The sequence below is a fragment of the Triticum dicoccoides genome, chromosome 3B (assembly GCF_002162155.2).
Source record: "Triticum dicoccoides isolate Atlit2015 ecotype Zavitan chromosome 3B, WEW_v2.0, whole genome shotgun sequence".
Classification (NCBI taxonomy): domain Eukaryota; kingdom Viridiplantae; phylum Streptophyta; class Magnoliopsida; order Poales; family Poaceae; genus Triticum; species Triticum dicoccoides.
This window is the reverse complement of record NC_041385.1, coordinates 533,144,671-533,152,748: the sequence shown is the minus strand read 5'-3', so window position 1 is coordinate 533,152,748 and position 8,078 is coordinate 533,144,671.

The following is an 8,078-nucleotide window of genomic DNA, read 5'->3' as shown; positions in this document are numbered from 1 at the left end:
TTGACAAGGACAAAGTCTTCGATCATGAGCACATTCCTCACGTGGACATGGAATCTATGCCTTGCTTCACGTCGGTTCTCAGTATGCTTCACGATGCAGGCTTGCTGAATTTCTGCTCTGACATCGTTGATTGGAAAGAGCTTATTCTTCAGTTCTACGCAACTTTGCATATCACAGGCTATGCTGCTGACGTCAACTCATGGGTGTTGGACTGGATGACTGAAAACACTAAGTACAAGGCACCAGCCTCTGAATTGCTTTGTGACTTGCCAATCAGTCCTCCACTAGAAGGCACTCGCTGTCTATATGATGAACTTGAACTCACTAACCACTATATGCAAGTGCTCATGAAGCCGCTGAAGCCTGGACAAGCCCAAAGGACCAAATTCCTCATGAAGGATTTGTTGTATGTGCTAAGGACTATATATCGCATTCTGACAAAGACAATCAGTCCAATCAAAGGTCATGATTCATCAGATGAAGAAATTGTGGGGATGATGAAGAATATGCTCTTCAACATCATGCATGGTATCCCTATCAATTACCATGATTTCTTCATGAGGACTTTAGCGAATGTTGCACTTTCACCGTTTGAGCTGAAGCCTTATGCTCCGTGGATCATGAGATTCCTCAGATCAAGGTCTTCACTCAACTACAAGGCTGATTTTCAGAATCACCTCAGCTACTTTCCCCCGATTGAAGTCCTCAAACGGACATATTCCTCATCTGAAGGAAAGGGCAAGGCACCTGCTATCATCGATGAAGGCACTCGTCCATTGGATGGTCAGTTCCGCAAAGCTGCATCTTACTCCACCAATGATGACTCTGCCACTCAAGATACTGCTGCCAATGCTACCAAGACAAGTCCTCAAGCTACTACTCCTCGTGTGATGACTGATCGTGAACTACTAATAAGTATTCAGCAGAAGGTGGATCGAAACCACAAGTGGGTTAAGCGTCAGTTTGGCTCAATTCTTCACAACATGACTTCTACACATAATGCAGTGAAGAAAAACAACTATACCTCCATGAAGTGTTTGATTGCACCTGGGCTATTCTGTCACATCTATATGGTGAAGAAGATCTGAAGCAAATGGGCTTCAAGGAAGACTTTGACTGGTCTGCACCTCCACCGAAGAAATACAAGAAGGTTAAGGTTCCTTCCTTGGTGGCCAGCTCATATTCTTCATCACGCGCCACAGACGAGCATGAAGACTTGGATGACACTGCAGCAGGCCCTACAACGACTCAAGACCCTGACAACGCTGGCGCTCCTCCATCATGATGATATTCTTCAGGGGCGTTAGTCCACAATTTCAACCCTTTTGGTCTTTTGATGACAAAGGGGGAGAAATTTGAGTTAGTCTTCAAGCGGGTCTATATATGGGCGTTTTTTTGCTAAGTTACAACTTTCGTTCTTCTGATGACTTTGCTTGATCGAGTTGTAATCTTAAACTCTATGGTGGCTTGATACTTTTGCTACATTCTTCTGCATGCTTATTCCTCATTAATGTTAATGCACGCATGAATTACATCAGTCACCATATTTCGTCATGCATTTCAAATTCTTCATATTATATGTCAAATGCATGTATGTATTACAAGATATAGGGGGAGATCTCCATGATTATACTCTTTAAGTGTGCATTGCTTCAAAAGCAAATTCCTCATGTTGCACATCTTCAGGGGGAGTTCTTCTATATCTTGCAATCAAATTCATCAATATCAGTATTTACACTTCACATGTTTATCCCCGTTGAAAACTTAACCTATATTGTCATCAATCACCAAAAAGGGGGAGATTGTAAGTGCATCTAGTGCCCCTTAGTGATTTTGGTGTATTGAAGACTTATAGGTTAAGGGACTGATGCGTTTGTGAGTGTACACAGGTCTATAAGTCTATGAGGAGTTTGATATTTATAGAGAAAGTCGACCCCTAAAAATGAAGTTCTTCGACTGAAGACTTTGGATTTCTGAATACTTTCTGAAGACTTTGGAAGTGAAGAAATTGGTGTGACCTTGAAGACTTGTTAATCATTCGAGGAACATGAAGCATGAAGACTTTAGTGTTTACTGTTTCATTTTCTCTTTCTTGAGTCATAGGAAACACCGTACTATTAAAGGGGGTCGAGGAAATACTAAGAAAATTTTTCCATGTGATGCTCAACTCAAAATCCTACACCTACCAATCCTTTCGAGTGAAGCCATTGGAAATCTGGCACAGTTCAGTCATATTCTTCAGTCATAGAGACGAAGTTCTTCTGGTCTCTGAGGAATTTGTTCTGACTGAAGACTTAGGAATTCGCAAGTGTGGATTGCCTACAAAGTGAGGAACATGATAGCCCTGAGGAATTCAAAACCCAATATTCCGACCGTTGCTGTGCTACGCCCCAATTGTCCCAAAATATCTACCCACCTAACGGTCATATCAGACAAGGGCATTTATGTCTTATCATGTCGGGCTGCTCCCCGGCTATAAATAGTCGTCCCCTACAACCACTAGCTGGTTGGCGGCTCCGAGAGAAATTGACACTTGTCATTTGAGAGCAACCCATCCTCCAAGGACTTTGAGTGAAAATCATCAAGTGAGGAAATTCCAAACCCAAACCTACAAAACCCCAAGTGATTGAGCATCACTGAAGAGATTGATCTTGCGTGGATCTGACGCTTGTTTCCTTTGAAGACTGTGCTTCTTCCAGACGGTTAGGCGTCAAGGTCTAGAGCATCCAAGAGGAATTGTGGATCATCGAGTGACCGAGTTTGTGAAGGTTCGGAAGTCATCTAAAGACTTACCACGAGTGATTGGGCGAGGTCTGTGTGACCTTAGCTCAAGGAGAATACGATGAGGACTGTGTGTCCGGGACTGGGTGTCCTCGAGTTTAAATACTCAACCGCTCCAACCAGATGTACAACTGAGACAATAGTTGGAACTGGTCTACCAAATCATTGTCTTCATCGAGCTAACTGGTTCTATCTCCTCAACTCTTTCATTTCCTCATGTATGTTGTAGACCTTGACGCCTAACCGTCTGGAAGAAGCACAGTCTTCAAAGGAAACAAGCATCGGATCCACGCAGGATCAATCTCTTCAGTGATGCTCAATCACTTGGGGTTTTGTAGGTTTGGGTTTGGGATTTCCTCACTTGATGATTTTCACTCAAAGTCCTCGGAGGATGGGTTGCTCTCAAATGACAAGTGTCAGTTTCTCTCGGAGCAGCCAACCAGCTAGTGGTTGTAGGGGGCGGCTATTTATAGTCGGGGAGATGCCCGACATGATAAGACATAAATGCCCTTATCTGATATGACCGTTAGGTGGGTAGATATTTTGGGACAACTGGCGCGTAGCACAGCAACGGTCAGAATATTGGGGTTCGAATTCCTCAGGGTTATCATGTTCCTCACTTTGTAGGCAATCCGCACTGGCGAATTCCTAAGTCTTCAGTCAGAACAAATTCCTCAGAGACCAGAAGAACTTCATCTCTATCACTGAAGAATATGACTGAACTGTGCGAGATTTCCAATGGCTTCACTCGAAAGGATTGGTAGGTGTAGGATGTTGAGTTGAGCATCACATGGAAATTTTTCCTTAGTATTTCCTCGGCCCCCTTTAACAGTACGGTGTTTCCTATGACTCAAGAAAGAGAATGAAACAGTAAACACTAAAGTCTTCATGCTTCATGTTCCTCGAATGATTACCAAGTCTTCAAGGTCACACCAATTTCTTCACTTTCAAAGTCTTCAGAAAGTCTTCAGAAATCCAAAGTCTTCAGTCGAAGAACTTCATTTTTAGGGGTCGACTTTCTCTATAAATATCAAACTCCTCATAGACTTATAGACCTCTGTACACTCACAAACGCATCAGTCTCTTAACCTATAAGTCTTCAATACACCAAAATCACTAAGGGGCACTAGATGCACTTACAATGTGCCACAATAGTTTCAGATTCATAACCATAGAAAGGATCAGATTCAACGAAAGTAATTAACTCAGGATCGATAGAGAATTCATAATCCTTATCGGTGACAAAGATAGGTGAAGTAGCAAACTTAGGATCATATTGCATTCTAGCATTCAAAGATTTTTCTTTCAGCTTAGCTAACAGTTTGTTAAGATCATCTCTATCATTGCAAGCAAGAAAGTCTCTAGCAGTTTCCTCATCCATAATATAACCCTCAGGAACAACAGGAAATTCATATCTAGGGGGAGAATCATAATCTTCAGTTTCAATAATATCATCAATTTCAGTAATGTCATTCTCTCTAACACTAGCAAGTTGTTCATCTAGAAATCCGCCTAGTGGCACAGTAGTATCAAGCAAAGAAGTAGTATCATCATAAGCATCATGCATAGCAGAAGTGGCATCATCAATAACATGCGACATATAAGAATCAATAGCAGGTGTAGGTGTTGCAAGTTTACTCAAAACAGAAGGTGAATCAAGTACAGAGCTAGATGGCAGTTCCTTACCTCCCCTCATAGTTGAGGGAAAAATCTTGGTTCTTTGATCTTTCAAATTCATCATAGTGATCAACAGATATAAATCCCAAGTGACTCAGAGAATAGAGCTATGCTCCCCGATAACGGCGCCAGAAAAAGGTCTTGATAACCCACAAGTATAGGGGATCACAACAGTTTTGGAGGGTAGAGTATTCAACCCAAATTTATTGATTCGACACAAGGGGAGACAAAAAATATTCTCAAGTATTAGCAGCTGAGTTGTTAATTCGATCACACCTGGAAGACTTAATATCTGCAGCAAAGTATTTAGTAGCAAAGTATATGGAAGTAACGGTAACAGTGGCAAAAATAATAGTAGTCGTTTTGTAGCAATCATAACAGTGGCAACGGAAAATTAACTTAGCAAAGATCAATATGAAACGAGCTCATAGGCAATGGATCAATGATGGATAATTATGTCAGATGGCATTCATCATGCAATAGTTATAACCTAGGGTGACACAAAACTAGCTCCAATTCATCAATATAATGTAGGCATGTATTCTGAATATATTCATACGTGCTTATGGAAAAGAACTTGCATGACATCTTTTGTCCTACCCTCCCGTGGCAGCGGGGTCCTATTGGAAACTAAGGGACATTAAGGCCTCCTTTTTAATAGAGTACCGGACCAAAGCATTAGCACTTAGTGAATACATGAACTCCTCAAACTACAGTCATCACCGGGAAGTGCCCCGGCTATTGTCACTCTGGGGTTGCCAGATCATAACACGTAGTAGGTGACTATAACTTGCAAGGTAGGATCAAGAACACAAATATATTCATGAAAACATAAATGGTTCAGATCTGAAATCATGGCACTTGGGCCCTAGTGACAAGCATTAAGCATAGCAAAGTCATAGCAACATCAATCTTAGAACATAATGGATACTAGGGATCAAACCCTAACAAAACTAATTCGATTACATGGTAAATCTCATCCAACCCATCACCGTCTAGCAAGACTACGATGGGATTACTCACGCACCGCGGTGAGCATCATGAAATTGGTGATGGAGGATGATTGATGATGACGACGATGATGATTTCCCCTCTCCGGAGCCCCGAACGGACTCCAGATCTGCCCTCCCAAGGAAGAACAGGAGGCGGCGGCGGCTCCGTATCGTAAAACGCGATGAATCCTTCTCTCTGTTTTTTCTCCGAACATGAATATATGGAGTTGGAGTTGAGTTCGGTAGAGCTTCGTGGGACCCACAAGACCAGAGGCGCCCCAGGGGTTGGGCATGCCCTCCACCTTTGTGGACATGGTCTGGGTCCCCTCTGGTTGATTCTTTCGCCAATATTTTTTTATTCCAAAAATAATCTCCGTAAAGTTTTAGGTCATTCCAAGAACTTTTATTTCTGGACAAAAATAACACCATGGCAATTATGCTGAAAATGGTGTCAGTCCGGGTTAGTTCCAATCAAATGATGCAAACTAGAGTCGAAAACAAGGGCAAAAGAGTTTGGAAAAGTGGATACGACGGAGACGTATCAAGCGCTACGCCTACGAATCAAATCAAGGAAACTAAGTACAAGGTCTTAAGAATAGGTAATTACCTTCATATACTACTCCTTAGACGGCTTGGCCTTCTTAGCACCACGTGAGGCGTAGTAGTCTCGAACAACCTTCACCCGAGCCTCGTGCCGTAAGTTTTGCAGTAGGTTCTTGCACTCGACATTGATAACCTGTGCCGTGACATCCTCGTATCCCTCCTCACACCTATAGAAGGTCTGCAATCAAACGAGACAACGCTGATTAGTACAATAACTAGCTATTTGAAGATTTTAATTGTGTAAAGGAGAAATTACCCAATACTTTCTGATAACCATGTCTGCCCTCGTGTGGCACAAGACACCGTCAACCATCTCTCCGGTGGGTCCGAGGCAACCAAGTAGTGATCCCAGCGCAATCCTAGGTGTGGAAGCTGACCCTTACCAGGCAACGTGACAAACCTCGAGAAGTTTTGCCGATAAATCACACCAAGGACGGTCTTGGGCCTGCGGACATCCTAGGCGTGTAGCCAACCCCTGAAGTATGACAAGGCCAACGCATTAGATATTTGAGGAAACGTGAAGGCAAAAGGTACAAAAAGAGTAAATGCACTTACCTATCCCCATCAGGCCTAATCAACCACCTTTGCTCGCGGGTCACCGGCACGGGCAGGAGCCGTGGACTTACCTCTCGTGGGACGTAGCCTTTTCCGGAGTCTCGTGTGCCGAAGGCCCGTCGACCCGAGGCTCGTGGACCGGAGTCCGCGTAGCCTCCTCCTCAGATGTGTCCACCCTAGCAGTCCTGTGCTCGGGTGAATCAGAAGGGGGTGGCAGTGAGGGAGGCGTAGTAGCCTGCCTACCTCTCCCGCGGCCACGTCCACCCCGACCTCTTCTCTTCTTCCCTCCCTGACCTCTCTCTTCTTCCCTCCCCGACCTCCTCTCCCGGTGGGCAATGACACCGACGAAGAAGCGCCCACCGATGTCTGCATACTGTTGATCAACGCTCTCCGGAGAGACTGGGGTGGAATGGAAGTACCCCTCCCACCACACGCCGATGAAGAAGGAGCCTCTGAGCGCTCTGGACTCGCACCCACCATCTTTCAACACCTGCCATGAAAAAGAGTAAAAGAAATTAGTACAACATAAAAAAAATTGAATACCGATGAATGCAGGGGCGGAGCTCATCAAACACCAGACCCTCGCAGCGACGAAACAACTAACATTTAAATCCAAAGATGAGTAACATAACATTATAGTTTTTTCCATCAACCTAACTAAATATTTACAACAGGATGCCACTGCAAGTTGTAAAAAAATGATTCACACTGCTCATTCCCTACAACAACCCCTAACCTAAAGAGTTATCATTTTAAGGTTCCGTCGACACCTAGTCACCCGCTAACCTAAACAGTTGTCATTTATTGTTCCATCGACGACGAGGCACCCCCTAACTTAACTAGTTGTAATTTAGGGTTCCATCAACACCGAGGTACGCCCCCTAACGTCTTCTTCTTCTTGTTGTTGTTGTTGTTGTTTTCTTCTCTTCCCCCTCTTTTTCTTCCATTCTTTTCCTTTTTCCTCTTATTCTATTCTCCTTCTTTTCTTCTTTTTTTCATCTTCCTAACCTAACCTAACCTAGCACTAACATAACCTAGCACTAACATAACCTACAATTAACAGTAGACAAAAAGGAAAAAAACAGAGGGTGAGGAGGCTCATCGGAGTGGGGCGGTGGGGCACCGGGGCGCAGTAGACTGCGGGGCGGCGGGTGGTGGGGCGGTGCGGCGGGGCCGGTGGTGGGCATCGGGGCACGGCAGCTGCACTGAATAGAGAGAGAGAGAGAGGGAGAGAGAGAGAGATAGAGAGAGAGAGAGAGGTGGGCTGGGGGTGCGCTGATAGTAGGTACCTTCTTTGCCATCTGCTAGCGGACGGTAAAGAAGGGGTGGGGCCGGGGGGACGGTTGTTAGTCACGCACCCTCTTTGTCGTCTGCTAGCAGACGGCAAATAGTACAAAAGTTGACGGCAAAGAGCCAGCGGACGGCATCCATCTGACCTAGCGAGCTCCACGTCCAGTGGGGCCCAGCCGA